At 40.9% G+C, this 17862-nt stretch overlaps 8 non-coding genes across 8 annotated transcripts; all 8 read right to left on the bottom strand.

Moving 5' to 3' along the window:
- Window positions 1-494: 494 nt before the first annotated feature.
- On the bottom strand, window positions 495-568 carry TRNAI-AAU (transfer RNA isoleucine (anticodon AAU)). Its single transcript has one exon. It is a non-coding gene; the product is annotated as a tRNA-Ile (tRNA).
- Window positions 569-10841: 10273 nt separating this feature from the next.
- Window positions 10842-10915, bottom strand: TRNAI-AAU (transfer RNA isoleucine (anticodon AAU)). Its single transcript has one exon. It is a non-coding gene; the product is annotated as a tRNA-Ile (tRNA).
- Window positions 10916-11630: 715 nt separating this feature from the next.
- TRNAI-AAU (transfer RNA isoleucine (anticodon AAU)) lies at window positions 11631-11704 on the bottom strand. The gene has a single exon. It is a non-coding gene; the product is annotated as a tRNA-Ile (tRNA).
- A 761-nt stretch (window positions 11705-12465) lies between these two features.
- TRNAI-AAU (transfer RNA isoleucine (anticodon AAU)) lies at window positions 12466-12539 on the bottom strand. Its single transcript has one exon. It is a non-coding gene; the product is annotated as a tRNA-Ile (tRNA).
- Window positions 12540-13254: 715 nt separating this feature from the next.
- Window positions 13255-13328, bottom strand: TRNAI-AAU (transfer RNA isoleucine (anticodon AAU)). Its single transcript has one exon. It is a non-coding gene; the product is annotated as a tRNA-Ile (tRNA).
- Window positions 13329-15280: 1952 nt separating this feature from the next.
- Window positions 15281-15354, bottom strand: TRNAI-AAU (transfer RNA isoleucine (anticodon AAU)). Its single transcript has one exon. It is a non-coding gene; the product is annotated as a tRNA-Ile (tRNA).
- Window positions 15355-16069: 715 nt separating this feature from the next.
- TRNAI-AAU (transfer RNA isoleucine (anticodon AAU)) lies at window positions 16070-16143 on the bottom strand. The gene has a single exon. It is a non-coding gene; the product is annotated as a tRNA-Ile (tRNA).
- A 1551-nt stretch (window positions 16144-17694) lies between these two features.
- Window positions 17695-17768, bottom strand: TRNAI-AAU (transfer RNA isoleucine (anticodon AAU)). The gene has a single exon. It is a non-coding gene; the product is annotated as a tRNA-Ile (tRNA).
- Window positions 17769-17862: the final 94 nt, after the last annotated feature.

Genomic DNA, 17862 nt, shown 5'->3' with positions numbered 1-17862 from the left:
TTGACTTTGTGCCCTACACTTCTTTCCCTGGATGTGTTGATACAGCATGGCAAAGATGATCAGTTTTGCACAGCTTCTCGAAATGGCTACATATGAACCAGTTCTTCTTTCATCCTACTACAAACCACCAACCTCACTATAAAATGAATTGTATTTTATTTGCATGAAACATTTACGCATGGGCCACGTAGTAGATCATATATTGATTGAAAAGCATTTCTATTTTAAAGAAAAATCATAAAGCATAAAGTGCTTTGAAGTGTGGCATTGGTAATAGGGCTTTCATTTATTCCTACAGCCCAAAGCAAAATAAAAATAGGGTGTAAAATACTATATATTTAAAGGATAATGGTAAAAGATCTACAATGTATTCAAGGCAGCTACAAGGGATAATCACTATAGCCAATACTGATGATGAAGCCTAGTTTCCAAGCACTGTACTACAAGTTTAAATCCATTGTTGTCAATGATGTTGGGTCATCAAGAAAAACAAATGGCCAGTGTGGGGATCAAACCCAAGACCTTGGCGTTATTAGCACCACGCTCTAACCAACTGAGCTAACCGGCCACACTGTTTGATTGTGAAAATCCAAAATGACAAATAATCTTCAAATCATTATATGTATTATTTCTAAAAGGTGATTTTTGTTGACAATCATTTTTTCTCCCTTAATACTTTTGCAAAAACGATAAATGAGGTCCCATTTTAAAGATTAAGTTACTTGCTTCAGATAAATTGTTAGTTAAGAATTGTATATGGTTTTGTTTCTTTAAAAATTGAAGTTACAAATTGACTTTGTGCCCTACACTTCTTTCCCTGGATGTGTTGATACAGCATGGCAAAGAAGATCAGTTTTGCACAGCTTCTCGAAATGGCTACATATGACCCAGTTCTTCTTTCATCCTACTACAAACCACCAACCTCACTATAAAATTAATTGTATTTTATTTGCATGAAACATTTACGCATGGGCCACGTAGTAGATCATATATTGATTGAAAAGCATTTCTATTTTAAAGAAAAATCATAAAGCATAAAGTGCTTTGAAGTGTGGCATTGGTAATAGGGCTTTCATTTCTTCCTACAGTCCAAAGCAAAATAAAAATAGGGTGTAAAATACTATATATTTAAAGTATAATGGTAAAAGATCTACAATGTATTCAAGGCAGTTACTAGGATAATCACTATAGCCAATACTGATGATGAAGCCTAGTTTCCAAGCACTGTACTACAAGTTTAAATCCATTGTTGTCAATGATGTTGGGTCATCAAGAGAAACAAATGGCCAGTGTGGGGATCGAACCCAAGACCTTGGCGTCATTAGCACTACGCTCTAACCAACTGAGCTAACCGGCCACACTCTTTGAATGCGAAAATCCAAAATGACAAATAATCTTCAAATCATTATGTGTATTATTTCTAAAAGGTGATTTTTGTTGACAATAAATCATTATATGTATTATTTCTAAAAGGTGATTTTTGTTGAAAATCATTTTTTCTCCCTTCATACTTTTGCAAAAACGATAAATGAGGTCTCATTTTAAAGATTAAGTTATTTGCTTCAGATACATTGTTAGTTAAGAATTGTATATGGTTTTGTTTCTTTAAAAATTGAAGTAACAAATTGACTTTGTGCCCTACACTTCTTTCCCTGGATGTGTTGATACAGCATGGCAAAGAAGATCAGTTTTGCACAGCTTCTCAAAATGGCTACATATGAACCAGTTCTTCTTTCATCCTACTACAAACCACCAACCTCACTATAAAATGAATTGTATTTTATTTGCATGAAACATTTACGCATGGGCCACGTAGTAGATCATATATTGATTGAAAAGCATTTCTATTTTAAAGAAAAATCATAAAGCATAAAGTGCTTTGAAGTGTGGCATTGGTAATAGGGCTTTCATAAACATTCTAACGGCAGATGTGTGACCCCTGGCATGTGTATAATGATAAGTTAACAAATAAAACACTCAGAACCAGAAATAAAGACTCTGAGACATAGGTTTGGCAGAATTTGTTAGCTTAATTTTATTTGAAATAATTTAAGCTAATTTTTGTTTTTGTTTTATTATTTAATTAATTTGATTTAATTTGGTGGCCAGAAAGAACGGCTCTAACTCTAAGCTCCACCCCAAAACTAATCCTGCATAATTCAGCCTAACTCATCAACAGTGGTCTCCACTCTACCTACTACATTGACAACCCCACCCATCCGGGTGGGGGTCGCTGCCCCCGGGCGGGTAGTCCAGCGAAGGCCTAAGCCAATGAGAGGTGAGCGCACCTAAAACAAGGCAAATATGCAGGAAAACTAACTTAATCAAGCCTTAAAATCTATGGAATTGCCGTTCTTTCCCGATTGTCAGCTAACGCGCTTAAACACCCCACCCCAAAATAGAGAAAAACAACTTTTATAGGGAGGGAGGGCGGGGAAACTTCACAGGAGAAAGAGGAAAGCTCCTCCCACTCCTGCACTATTATCTCAGCTAACAGGCCAAACCTGATGCCCCTTATTGGCTACACCGAGTCACATGCTGACCAGAGGTACACACCCAGCCTTGTCTGTTTAATACACTCCATGTCTATGCAGCCATTCTGTTGCACTAAACATTCTAACGGCAGATGTGTGACCCCTGGCATGTGTATAATGATAAGTTAACAAATAAAGCACTCAGAACCAGAAATAAAGACTCGGAGACATAGGTTTGGCAGAATTTGTTAGCTGAATTTTATTTGAAATAATTTAAGCTAATTTTTGTTTTTGTTTTATTATTTAATTAATTTGATTTAATTTGGTGGCCAGAAAGAACGGCTCTAACTCTAAGCTCCACCCCAAAACTAATCCTGCATAATTCAGCCTAACTCATCAACAGTGGTCTCCACTCTACCTACTACATTGACAACCCCACCCATCCGGGTGGGGGTCGCTGCCCCCGGGCGGGTAGTCCAGCGAAGGCCTAAGCCAATGAGAGGTGAGCGCACCTAAAACAAGGCAAATATGCAGGAAAACTAACTTAATCAAGCCTTAAAATCTATGGAATTGCCGTTCTTTCCCGCCAAAGCGAGGACACCGGTCCCGGAGTCCTCGCCCCGCCACCAAACTAAAGCAACCCAGCGATTACTTCTAACAGATCCTCAACAAACAGGAATAAACCTGCCCTCACAAAGTGAACCCCGTCGGGCCTGAAAAGCTGGTGATGTCTAAACCGAATACGCTCATGTGGGACTACATAACCACCAGCCTGCAGGACCCAACGTGCGATGGCAGCATTCAACTTTTTTCTGGATTCATCAACGGCCCTACAGTCCCTAGCTCCTCTCCAACACAGGCGAGGGACAATATATGACCACACCAACTTGCACCTGGGCCATGCTGCTTTAATTGCGGCCAGATCACTCAGGATCAAGGCCCGCAACTCCAACTGGGACACTTTCCCAAGGTCATTGCCACCTAAGTGCAGCACCAAGATCTCTGGCAAACCATACAGCCTCACATTCTCCAGAAGGAAAGACCTTAGCTTGCGCCAGGACATTCCCCTCACACCAAGCCAGCGCACCAGGTGACAGTGATCTAACAAAGGACTATCCCCTGAAGCCACGAGCCTACCCGACCAGTAGATGAAGGAATGACCTACCACCCAGACTTAACGATTGTCATTGCCCACACCTGGAGGAAAGAATTGTATAAAGACTGTTAATATTGTTTTAAAGGACAGGTAAATGCATTTTATTATGAGGATCTGCCAAAAAGAAAAAATTTCTGAATTGGTGCACAAATTTGGTGCGGTAGAACTGCTTCAATCACATTGAAGCCACTCCTAGACACAAAAGGTATGATGACGAACAGGGGGAGGGAAAGGTAATGGACGGGGATGAAGGAACACAGGGAATTACTCGGCCGGAGGAAAAAACGTCTGAACCTGCTGAGGGACTCTTAATTGGAGCCGAATTAGCCGAATTAGTGATAAGCCGAATTCAGTCCGTCAGATCAGGTAAAAAAGCGTGAAAACTCCGGACGCTGGCCCAACAACAGAGCGTAGCTAATCCCCGAGTAGGATGACTGAAAGGAGGGGGGGTAACACAGGAGTACAACCACTTAGCTGGAAACCATACATTCACAGAATTAACATAGCATTAAATGCGGACGAATGTACTTCCTATAGCTAGCCGAGCGCCATCTACCTAAAGCTTTGATATCTTGCACCGGCCAACCTGCTCCAGCCGCTGATGTTGCTGCTCCTATCCTAAAGGAATGGGTGCCAAAGTCCCCCGGTGAAAGGCCCAACCCGCTCAAGCAATGCCTCATCATCCAATTAAATTGGTACCTGGTTAATGGCAGTTTATCATAATGCAGCAGCCATGACCCTCTCACAACCGGTCTAACCTGGGCATACTGCCTCGCCAAAGCCACAGGGCAGACAGATGCGGGCAACACGGGGGGCATTGACACCCAAGTTCCCCTTGCTAGCTGATCTGTTTTAGAGCGCCTGATCCTGCACCATAGCGCCTGTTCTTCTATGCGAACATCGGTATCCAGCAGCGCTGCATCTTTGTGTTTAGACGGAGCAACTAATTCCAAAATTCTCAAAGCTCCATAAAAAGCCATAGAAAAGGCTAAACGAAATAAAAGAGCCTCAAACGCGGACTCAGCGTAACTATAAACCATTTCTAACAGAGAAGGAAGCATGGAAACTACTATGGGGCGCCTATGATCGGGAGCGGCAGGGGCCGCCCGCAACCAACCTTTCATAGCCTTGCGCACCAGAAATCCCTTTGTAAAGTCGGGGAGCCCTTTAAGCTGCGCAAAAAATGCTATACCTGCTAAGTACCGCGAAGTAAATGCCCTAGATTTGACAGCGCTGTATAAGCCCCATAGAAAAGACAGCAAGAGCCGTTGGCTCTGCCTACCTGAGTGTGCAGACCCTCCGGAAAAGGTTTCCCATTCCGACCAAGCCTGCCGGTAGGTTTTAAGAGTACCCGGGGCCACCGAAAACTCTGCTAGCCCCTCCAGTCCGGCCCGATGACCTGCCAAACATAAAGCGGGCACGAGACCCCAACAGCATCAGCATTGGGAGCCAGGGATCTAAAGCGCTCCCATTGGAAGCGCGACAGCGCATCAGCCACCTCGTTTTGCACGCCAGGAACATGCTTAGCTTTAAACAGGATGTTATAACGCAAGCATTGCAAGGTTAGTTGTGACAGAACTCGCAACACAATAAGCGATTTGGCCTTCTGGTTATTAATTGCATGCACTGCGCTGTAGTTGTCACACCAGAATAGCACATTGCGGTTAGCCAAACGCATGCCCCAAACCTCCATAGCAACCATGATTGGGAAGAGTTCTAAAAGAAGCATGTCCCTGTTGAGGCCTTCATTCACCCAACTTTCAGGCCAGGCCTGAGCACACCAGCTACCATTCAAGAAACAACCGAAACCGGTGGAACCGGCTGCATCGGTATATAGCTGGAGCCTGGAGCTGTCAACCACCGGGGCCAGCCATATGCGTATACCGTTAAAATCCTCCAAAAAGGAAGACCAGACAGCTAGGTCACGCCTAATTTCGGCGGACAAGCGCACAAAGTGATGAAGTCTGGCTACCCCAGCGGTTGCCCGCTCCATTCTGCGGCAAAAAAGCCTGCCCATGGGTATCACTCGACACGCAAAGTTCAGCTGACCCAAAAGTGACTGGGCCTGGCGTAGCGTTACCTTGCGTGCCGAGTGACAACATGCGATTGTCTCCTTCAACTTAGTCACCTTATCCTGCGGGAGACTGCAAAGTCCTAGCCCCGAGTCAATCTGAATCCCCAGAAAAGACAAGCAGGTAACAGGACCTTCCGTCTTTTCCTCTGCAATTGGGACACCAAATTGCAAAAACAGACTACGCACAGCAGACAGAAGATCCGCACACTGTTCGCTGTCTGCTGGGCCTACGCAGAGGAAGTCATCCAGGTAATGAGCGATCCCGCTCACCCCTGCATGCCTCTCCACACACCAATGCAAAAAGGTACTGAACCTCTCAAAGAAGGCACAGGATACAGAACACCCCATCGGCAAACACTTGTCAATGAAGTATTCCTCACCAATGCGGAAGCCCATGTACCTGAATGCATCAGGGTGCAGAGGTAAAAGCCGGAAGGCGGACTCGACATCGATTTTCGCCATCAGAGCCCCCCTTCCGTAAGCTTGTACCATTTCCAATGCATCATCAAATGACTGATAATTCACGGAGCAGCAATCGACTGGGATGGCGTCGTTCACAGAAAACCCCGCAGGATAAGACAAATGCTGGATCAACCTGTACTTTCCAGGAACCTTTTTGGGTACCACCCCCACCGGCGAGATGATCAAATTCGCCAATGGAGGGGCCCGGAAAGGACCAGCCATCCTTCCCAACTGCACTTCCTTCTCCACTTTCTCTCTTAACACAGCGGCCAGTGAACGAGCCGACTGCAAATTTCTAAAAGAACCGCCCAACACATCACCTTGTATAGGTAGGTGAAAACCTTCCTTAAAACCCTTAGACAGGAAATCAGCAGCCTCCCTGTCCGGATACAGCCGGAGCCATGGGCCCATGGCTCCGACCTGAACCGGGGTTGGTGCTCTAGCGAGCTGGGGCGGATCCAGAGCCACGGGCGGCCGCCGGGGTGATCGCCCCTCTACCGGGGCGGCCCCCCCGAAAGCAACCCGAGGACGGGTGATTCCCAGAGCAATTAATACAGATATGCTTGTACCTGCAGCGTTGCCCTAGGTTGCAAGAGGAGTTGTTAAATGCATAACACTTCCCTCTTGCTGACCCCGGTGCAAAAGGCCTATTCCCCTGGGGGAAGCGCTTAGCCGAGGTACCATCTGAAATGGCCCTCTGAGATGTTGGTGGCAAAGAAGCAGGAGGGGGAGCCGGATGAGCACCTTCAATCCCAACCGTGTGCGTTCTCCCCACCTCCATCCATACTTCCACATCCTTGCAACCAAAATCAATAATATGCAAGCAGTCCTGCTTGCGCCTGAACTGCTCGTCATATGTTCGCCACGCCACTCCTCCATACTTTCTGTACATGTCATGTATCATGTGGATATACCTGATGATGTTCATATGTTCACCAGGCCTATCCTCAAGATAGCATGCGGCAAAGAAACAAAAACCTGACAGCCAGTTATCATATGACCTGAAGGCTTCAGCACCAATGCCTCCTTTCCCTTTGGCTACCTTGAAAGCCTTCTTGGCCTCATCCGTCAGGCTGAAAAGGTCCACAAAGTCACCTTTCTCAATTTTTCTCCTGCAGCTCTCCCTCAATCCTCTCAGGACAGCAGTATAGTCACAGTGTACCATACCCGGGAGATTTCTCCTCTTACGCTCCCTCTTAGATAAAGACGCTGCTCTCCTGCGCTTCTTACTGCTGGAGAGTCTGCCGGCCTCCTTCTTTGCATACTTAGCCGCCCTCTTACGGGCTTTGGCCTTACTACCCGTATCAGACCCCCCAGCAGAAGAGGAGGATGAGGAGGAAGAGTGATGTGTGGAATCAGAATCCCCAGAACCAGAATCATCCTTAGTTGTATCGTCCCCATCTGATGAGGCCTCACCTGACGAGTCTAACTCCTCCCAGGTGTCGTCATCAACATCATCATCATCAATACCCGCTTTCTCCTCGTCCCATATGACATCCTGCTCATCAGCACCTGTGGAAACATAGGGAGGGGGACCGGGGGACCGCGTGGGCAAACGCCTGGGCCTAGCTGCCGGCCCCTCACTGCTGCCCCCGGGATACTGCTCATCATTGGGCCTACGCCCCCCAAATGCTCTAACAAATTCAGAGCAGCCAGGTATGGGCTCTCTGCTCTGTCCCCTAGTGGTACGCCTACTACCGCCCGCAACACCAGATCCGCCCGGTACCCCTTCAACCAGTGGAGCCAGAGCCCCGGCCATGGATGACAGGGCTGCTGAGAGCAGTGCAGGGTCAAATGTGGGAGCTGCAAAACCAGACCCGCTGGCCCCCCGGTGTGCTGTATTAGCCCCATGGCGACCACCGCGGGCCGACGGCCGTCTCCCACGTGACCCCTCCCCACCTGTATCAGCATCACCCTGAATGGCATCTGAGTCCGTGGTCTGTCGCTCCCAGGAGGGTCTGTACCCGTAAAATGGTGTCTCAGGGTCAGGCGCAGGCGCATCCACCGCAGGAGCCTCAGTGACAATCCTGTCCTGGGCCCTGCTTACACCGCGTCCACGCTGCAGACCAGTTTGCAGGTACCCCCGCCCCCTCGCGCGGCCGGGCCTGTCCGCCATTGGTGGGCGGCGTGTAGCGCCTCGTGCAGTCCCCGCACCAAATGGAGGCCGCCCGCTACCCCCCAGCACTGTCCCAGAGCCGCCGCTGACGGCACCGCCATCCCCGCGGCGAGCGCATCCAGAGGACGAACGCCCGCCGCGCGACGTCACACCCCGGCGCCCGGCCCTCTGACCCGAAGCCGCAGGCCTCACGGAAGCCACCCCCCGAGCCAGACCAGCACGGGTAGTGCGGCCGGCTCTAGGAGCAGCCCCGGCAGCCCGACGGGTCCCGGAGCCAGAAGCCAGCGCCTGGGGCCTACTGGGGAGTTCAGGTGCGTCAGCGCCTGCTAAGCCTGGGCCTTCCTCTGAGGCATAACGGGCAGGAGGCCTAATGGAGCGGGCAGGGCGGCGGGGAGCACTTCTGGGCATTGCAGCAGTGTCAGTAAAACTATTAATGCACAGTACAATAACCTGTTAACAAACCAGTAATAGCCTACAGTGATTTAACAGAAACTTTTACCTCAAAAAACACAGCAAAGCTAAAGGGGAAGCAGAGCGCAGGGGCACACAGCTACTCACAGAAACTTCACAGGAGAAAGAGGAAAGCTCCTCCCACTCCTGCACTATTATCTCAGCTAACAGGCCAAACCTGATGCCCCTTATTGGCTACACCGAGTCACATGCTGACCAGAGGTACACACCCAGCCTTGTCTGTTTAATACACTCCATGTCTATGCAGCCATTCTGTTGCACTTTCTTCCTACAGTCCAAAGCAAAATAAAAATAGGGTGTAAAATACTATATATTTAAAGGATAATGGTAAAAGATCTACAATGTATTCAAGGCAGCTACAAGGGATAATCACTATAGCCAATACTGATCATGAAGCCTAGTTTCCAAGCACTGTACTACAAGTTTAAATCCATTGTTGTCAATGATGTTGGGTCATCAAGAAAGACAAATGGCCAGTGTGGGGATCAAACCTTGGCGTTATTAGCCCCACGCTCTAACCAACTGAGCTAACCGACCACACTGTTTGAATGTGAAAATCCAAAATGACAAATAATCTTCAAATCATTATATGTATTATTTCTAAAAGGTGATTTTTGTTGACAATCATTTTTTCTCCCTTCATACTTTTGCAAAAACGATAAATGAGGTCCCATTTTAAAGATTAAGTTACTTGCTTCAGATAAATTGTTAGTTAAGAATTGTATATGGTTTTGTTTCTTTAAAAATTGAAGTTGCAAATTGACTTTGTGCCCTACACTTCTTTCCCTGGATGTGTTGATACAGCATGGCAAAGAAGATCAGTTTTGCACAGCTTCTCGAAATGGCTACATATGAACCAGTTCTTCTTTCATCCTACTACAAACCACCAACCTCACTATAAAATGAATTGTATTTTATTTGCATGAAACATTTACGCATGGGCCACGTAGTAGATCATATATTGATTGAAAAGCATTTCTATTTTATAGAAAAATCATAAAGCATAAAGTGCTTTGAAGTGTGGCATTGGTAATAGGGCTTTCATTTCTTCCTACAGTCCAAAGCAAAATATATATAGGGTGTAAAATACTATATATTTAAAGTATAATGGTAAAAGATCTACAATGTATTCAAGGCAGTTACTAGGATAATCACTATAGCCAATACTGATGATGAAGCCTAGTTTCCAAGCACTGTACTACAAGTTTAAATCCATTGTTGTCAATGATGTTGGGTCATCAAGAAAAACAAATGGCCAGTGTGGGGATCGAACCCAAGACCTTGGCGTTATTAGCACGACGCTCTAACCAACTGAGCTAACCGGCCACACTCTTTGAATGCGAAAATCCAAAATGACAAATAATCTTCATATCATTATGTGTATTATTTCTAAAAGGTGATTTTTGTTGACAATAAATCATTATATGTATTATTTCTAAAAGGTGATTTTTGTTGACAATCATTTTTTCTCCCTTCATACTTTTGCAAAAACGATAAATGAGGTCCCATTTTAAAGATTAAGTTATTTGCTTCAGATACATTGTTAGTTAAGAATTGTATATGGTTTTGTTTCTTTAAAAATTGAAGTTACAAATTGACTTTGTGCCCTACACTTCTTTCCCTGGATGTGTTGATACAGCATGGCAAAGATGATCAGTTTTGCACAGCTTCTCAAAATGGCTACATATGAACCAGTTCTTCTTTCATCCTACTACAAACCACCAACCTCACTATAAAATGAATTGTATTTTATTTGCATGAAACATTTACGCATGGGCCACGTAGTAGATCATATATTGATTGAAAAGCATTTCTATTTTAAAGAAAAATCATAAAGCATAAAGTGCTTTGAAGTGTGGCATTGGTAATAGGGCTTTCATTTCTTCCTACAGTCCAAAGCAAAATAAAAATAGGGTGTAAAATACGATATATTTAAAGGATAATGGTAAAAGATCTACAATGTATTCAAGGCAGCTACAAGGGATAATCACTATAGCCAATACTGATGATATAGCCTAGTTTCCAAGCACTGTACTACAAGTTTAAATCCATTGTTGTCAATGATGTTGGGTCATCAAGAAAAACAAATGGCCAGTGTGGGGATCGAACCCAAGACCTTGGCGTTATTAGCACCACGCTCTAACCAACTGAGCTAACCGGCCACACTGTTTGAATGTGAAAATCCAAAATGACAAATAATCTTCAAATCATTATATGTATTATTTCTAAAAGGTGATTTTTGTTGACAATCATTTTTTCTCCCTTCATACTTTTGCAAAAACGATAAATGAGGTCCCATTTTAAAGATTAAGTTACTTGCTTCAGATAAATTGTTAGTTAAGAATTGTATATGGTTTTGTTTCTTTAAAAATTGAAGTTACAAATTGACTTTGTGCCCTACACTTCTTTCCCTGGATGTGTTGATACAGCATGGCAAAGAAGATCAGTTTTGCACAGCTTCTCGAAATGGCTACATATGAACCAGTTCTTCTTTCATCCTACTACAAACCACCAACCTCACTATAAAATGAATTGTATTTTATTTGCATGAAACATTTATGCATGGGCCACGTAGTAGATCATATATTGAATGAAAAGCATCTCTATTTTAAAGAAAAATCATAAAGCATAAAGTGCTTTGAAGTGTGGCATTGGTAATAGGGCTTTCATTTCTTCCTACAGTCCAAAGCAAAATAAAAATAGGTTGTAAAATACTATATATTTAAAGTATAATGGTAAAAGATCTACAATGTATTCAAGGCAGTTACTAGGATAATCACTATAGCCAATACTGATGATGAAGCCTAGTTTCCAAGCACTGTACTACAAGTTTAAATCCACCGTTGTCAATGATGTTGGGTCATCAAGATAAACAAATGGCCAGTGTAGGGATCGAACCCAAGACCTTGGCGTTATTAGCACCACGCTCTAACCAACTGAGCTAACCGGCCACACTCTTTGAATGCGAAAATCCAAAATGACAAATAATCTTCATATCATTATGTGTATTATTTCTAAAAGGTGATTTTTGTTGACAATAAATCATTATATGTATTATTTTTAAAAGGTGATTTTTGTTGACAATCATTTTTTCTCCCTTCATACTTTTGCAAAAACGATAAATGAGGTCCCATTTTAAAGATTAAGTTATTTGCTTCAGATACATTGTTAGTTAAGAATTGTATATGGTTTTGTTTCTTTAAAAATTGAAGTTACAAATTGACTTTGTGCCCTACAATTCTTTCCCTGGATGTGTTGATACAGCATGGCAAAGATGATCAGTTTTGCACAGCTTCTCAAAATGGTTACATATTAACCAGTTCTTCTTTCATCCTACTACAAACCACCAACCTCACTATAAAATGAATTGTATTTTATTTGCATGAAACATTTACGCATGGGCCACTAGTAGATCATATATTGATTGAAAAGCATTTCTATTTTAAAGAAAAATCATAAAGCATAAAGTGCTTTGAAGTGTGGCATTGGTAATAGGGCATTCATTTCTTCCTACAGTCCAAAGCAAAATAAAAATAGGGTGTAAAATACTATATATTTAAAGGATAATGGTAAAAGATCTACAATGTATTCAAGGCAGCTACAAGGGATAATCACTATAGCCAATACTGATGATGAAGCCTAGTTTCCAAGCACTGTACTACAAGTTTAAATCCATTGTTGTCAATGATGTTGGGTCATCAAGAAAAACAAATGGCCAGTGTGGGGATCGAACCCAAGACCTTGGCGTTATTAGCACCACGCTCTAACCAACTGAGCTAACCGGCCACACTGTTTGAATGTGAAAATCCAAAATGACAAATAATCTTCAAATCATTATATGTATTATTTCTAAAAGGTGATTTTTGTTGACAATCATTTTTTCTCCCTTCATACTTTTGCAAAAACGATAAATGAGGTCCCATTTTAAAGATTAAGTTACTTGCTTCAGATAAGTTGTTAGTTAAGAATTGTATATGGTTTTGTTTCTTTAAAAATTGAAGTTACAAAATGACTTTGTGCCCTACACTTCTTTCCCTGGATGTGTTGATACAGCATGGCAAAGAAGATCAGTTTTGCACAGCTTCTCGAAATGGCTACATATGAACCAGTTCTTCTTTCATCCTACTACAAACCACCAACCTCACTATAAAATGAATTGTATTTTATTTGCATGAAACATTTACGCATGGGCCACGTAGTAGATCATATATTGATTGAAAAGCATTTCTATTTTAAAGAAAAATCATAAAGCATAAAGTGCTTTGAAGTGTGGCATTGGTAATAGGGCTTTCATTTCTTCCTACAGTCCAAAGCAAAATAAAAATAGGGTGTAAAATACTATATATTTAAAGTATAATGATAAAAGATCTACAATGTATTCAAGGCAGTTACTAGGATAATCACTACAGCCAATACTGATGATGAAGCCTAGTTTCCAAGCACTGTACTACAAGTTTAAATCCATTGTTGTCAATGATGTTGGGTCATCAAGAAAAACAAACGGCCAGTGTGGGGATCGAACCCAAGACCCTGGCGTTATTAGCACCACGCTCTAACCAACTGAGCTAACCGGCCACACTGTTTGAATGTGAAAATCCAAAATGACAAATAATCTTTAAATCATTATATGTATTATTTCTAAAAGGTGATTTTTGTTGACAATCATTTTTTCTCCCTTCATACTTTTGCAAAAACGATAAATGAGGTCCCATTTTAAAGATTAAGTTACTTGCTTCAGATAAATTGTTAGTTAAGAATTGTATATGGTTTTGTTTCTTTAAAAATTGAAGTTACAAATTGACTTTGTGCCCTACACTTCTTTCCCTGGATGTGTTGATACAGCATGGCAAAGAAGATCAGTTTTGCACAGCTTCTCGAAATGGCTACATATGAACCAGTTCTTCTTTCATCCTACTACAAACCACCAACCTCACTATAAAATGAATTGTATTTTATTTGCATGAAACATTTATGCATGGGCCATGTAGTAGATCATATATTGATTGAAAAGTATTTCTATTTTAAAGAAAAATCATAAAGCATAAAGTGCTTTGAAGTGTGGCATTGGTAATAGGGCTTTCATTTCTTCCTACAGTCCAAAGCAAAATAAAAATAGGGTGTAAAATACTATATATTTAAAGTATAATGGTAAAAGATCTACAATGTATTCAAGGCAGTTACTAGGATAATCACTATAGCCAATACTGATGATGAAGCCTAGTTTCCAAGCACTGTACTACAAGTTTAAATCCATTGTTGTCAATGATGTTGGGTCATCAAAATAAACAAATGTGCGGATCGAACCCAAGACCTTGGCGTTATTAGCACCACGCTCTAACCAACTGAGCTAACCGGCCACACTCTTTGAAAGCGAAAATCCAAAATGACAAATAATCTTCATATCATTATGTGTATTATTTCTAAAAGGTGATTTTTGTTGACAATAAATCATTATATGTATTATTTCTAAAAGGTGATTTTTGTTGACAATCACTTTTTCTCCCTTCATACTTTTGCAAAAACGATAAATGAGGTCCCATTTTAAAGATTAAGTTATTTGCTTCAGATACATTGTTAGTTAAGAATTGTATATGGTTTTGTTTCTTTAAAAATTGAAGTTACAAATTGACTTTGTGCCCTACACTTCTTTCCCTGGATGTGTTGATACAGCATGGCAAAGATGATCAGTTTTGCACAGCTTCTCAAAATGGCTACATATGAACCAGTTCTTCTTTCATCCTACTACAAACCACCAACCTCACTATAAAATGAATTGTATTTTATTTGCATGAAACATTTACGCATGGGCCACGTAGTAGATCATATATTGATTGAAAAGCATTTCTATTTTAAAGAAAAATGCATAAAGCATAAAGTGCTTTGAAGTGTGGCATTGGTAATAGGGCTTTCATTTATTCCTACAGCCCAAAGCAAAATAAAAATAGGGTGTAAAATACTATATATTTAAAGGATAATGGTAAAAGATCTACAATGTATTCAAGGCAGCTACAAGGGATAATCACTATAGCCAATACTGATGATGAAGCCTAGTTTCCAAGCACTGTACTACAAGTTTAAATCCATTGTTGTCAATGATGTTGGGTCATCAAGAAAAACAAATGGCCAGTGTGGGGACCGAACCCAAGACCTTGGCGTTATTAGCACCACGCTCTAACCAACTGAGCTAACCGGCCACACTCTTTGAATGTGAAAATCCAAAATGACAAATAATCTTCAAATCATTATATGTATTATTTCTAAAAGGTGATTTTTGTTGACAATCATTTTTTCTCCCTTCATACTTTTGCAAAAACGATAAATGAGGTCCCATTTTAAAGATTAAGTTACTTGCTTCAGATAAATTGTTAGTTAAGAATTGTATATGGTTTTGTTTCTTTAAAAATTTAAGTTACAAATTGACTTTGTGCCCTACACTTCTTTCCCTGGATGTGTTGATACAGCATGGCACTGTACTACAAGTTTAAATCCATTGTTGTCAATGATGTTGGGTCATCAAGATAAACAAATGGCCAGTGTGGGGATCGAACCCAAGACCTTGGCGTTATTAGCACCACGCTCTAACCAACTGAGCTAACCAGCCACACTCTTTGAATGCGAAAATCCAAAATGACAAATAATCTTCAAATCATTATGTGTATTATTTCTAAAAGGTGATTTTTGTTGACAATCATTTTTTCTCCCTTCATACTTTTGCAAAAACGATAAATGAGGTCCCATTTTAAAGATTAAGATACTTGCTTCAGATAAATTGTTAGTTAAGAATTGTATATGGTTTTGTTTCTTTAAAAATTGAAGTTACAAATTGACTTTGTGCCCTACACTTCTTTCCCTGGATGGGTTGATACAGCATGGCAAAGAAGATCAGTTTTGCACAGCTTCTCGAAATGGCTACATATGAACCAGTTCTTCTTTCATCCTACTACAAACCACCAACCTCACTATAAAATGAATTGTATTTTATTTGCATGAAACATTTACGCATGGGCCACGTAGTAGATCATATATTGATTGAAAAGCATTTCTATTTTAAAGAAAAATCATAAAGCATAAAGTGCTTTGAAGTGTGGCATTGGTAATAGGGCTTTCATTTCTTCCTACAGTCCAAAGCAAAATAAAAATAGGGTGTAAAATACTATATATTTAAAGTATAATGGTAAAAGATCTACAATGTATTCAAGGCAGTTACTAGGATAATCACTATAGCCAATACTGATGATGAAGCCTAGTTTCCAAGCACTGTACTACAAGTTTAAATCCATTGTTGTCAATGATGTTGGGTCATAAAGATAAACAAATGGCCAGTGTGGGGATCGAACCCAAGACCTTGGCGTTATTAGCACCACGCTCTAACCAACTGAGCTAACCGGCCACACTCTTTGAATGCGAAAATCCAAAATGACAAATAATCTTCAAATCATTATGTGTATTATTTCTAAAAGGTGATTTTTGTTGACAATAAATCATTATATGTATTATTTCTAAAAGGTGATTTTTGTTGACAATCATTTTTTCTCCCTTCATACTTTTGCAAAAACGATAAATGAGGTCCCATTTTAAAGATTAAGTTATTTGCTTCAGATACATTGTTAGTTAAGAATTGTATATGGTTTTGTTTCTTTAAAAATTGAAGTTACAAATTGACTTTGTGCCCTACACTTCTTTCCCTGGATGTGTTGATACAGCATGGCAAAGATGATCAGTTTTGCACAGCTTCTCAAAATGGCTACATATGAACCAGTTCTTCTTTCATCCTACTACAAACCACCAACCTCACTATAAAATGAATTGTATTTTATTTGCATGAAACATTTACGCATGGGCCACGTAGTAGATCATATATTGATTGAAAAGCATTTCTATTTTAAAGAAAAATCATAAAGCATAAAGTGCTTTGAAGGTTGGCATTGGTAATAGGGCATTCATTTCTTCCTACAGTCCAAAGCAAAATAAAAATAGGGTGTAAAATACTATATATTTAAAGGATAATGGTAAAAGATCTACAATGTATTCAAGGCAGCTACAAGGGATAATCACTATAGCCAATACTGATGATGAAGCCTAGTTTCCAAGCACTGTACTACAAGTTTAAATCCATTGTTGTCAATGATGTTGGGTCATCAAGAAAAACAAATGGCTATTGTGGGGATCGAACCCAAGACCTTGGCGTTATTAGCACCACGCTCTAACCAACTGAGCTAACCGGCCACACTGTTTGAATGTGAAAATCCAAAATGACAAATAATCTTCAAATCATTATATGTATTATTTCTAAAAGGTGATTTTTGTTGACAATCATTTTTTCTCCCTTCATACTTTTGCAAAAACGATAAATGAGGTCCCATTTTAAAGATTAAGTTACTTGCTTCAGATAAATTGTTAGTTAAGAATTGTATATGGTTTTGTTTCTTTAAAAATTGAAGTTACAAATTGACTTTGTGCCCTACACTTCTTTCCCTGGATGGGTTGATACAGCATGGCAAAGAAGATCAGTTTTGCACAGCTTCTCGAAATGGCTACATATGAACCAGTTCTTCTTTCATCCTACTACAAACCACCAACCTCACTATAAAATGAATTGTATTTTATTTGCATGAAACATTTACGCATGGGCCACGTAGTAGATCATATATTGATTGAAAAGCATTTCTATTTTAAAGAAAAATCATAAAGCATAAAGTGCTTTGAAGTGTGGCATTGGTAATAGGGCTTTCATTTCTTCCTACAGTCCAAAGCAAAATAAAAATAGGGTGTAAAATACTATATATTTAAAGTATAATGGTAAAAGATCTACAATGTATTCAAGGCAGTTACTAGGATAATCACTATAGCCAATACTGATGATGAAGCCTAGTTTCCAAGCACTGTACTACAAGTTTAAATCCATTGTTGTCAATGATGTTGGGTCATAAAGATAAACAAATGGCCAGTGTGGGGATCGAACCCAAGACCTTGGCGTTATTAGCACCACGCTCTAACCAACTGAGCTAACCGGCCACACTCTTTGAATGCGAAAATCCAAAATGACAAATAATCTTCAAATCATTATGTGTATTATTTCTAAAAGGTGATTTTTGTTGACAATAAATCA

Source organism: Crinia signifera, chromosome 2 (assembly GCF_055691185.1).
Source record: "Crinia signifera chromosome 2, ASM5569118v1, whole genome shotgun sequence".
Lineage (NCBI taxonomy): Eukaryota > Metazoa > Chordata > Amphibia > Anura > Myobatrachidae > Crinia > Crinia signifera.
The sequence above is the reverse complement of the archived record's forward strand: the minus strand, read 5'-3'. Positions and strand labels throughout refer to the sequence as shown.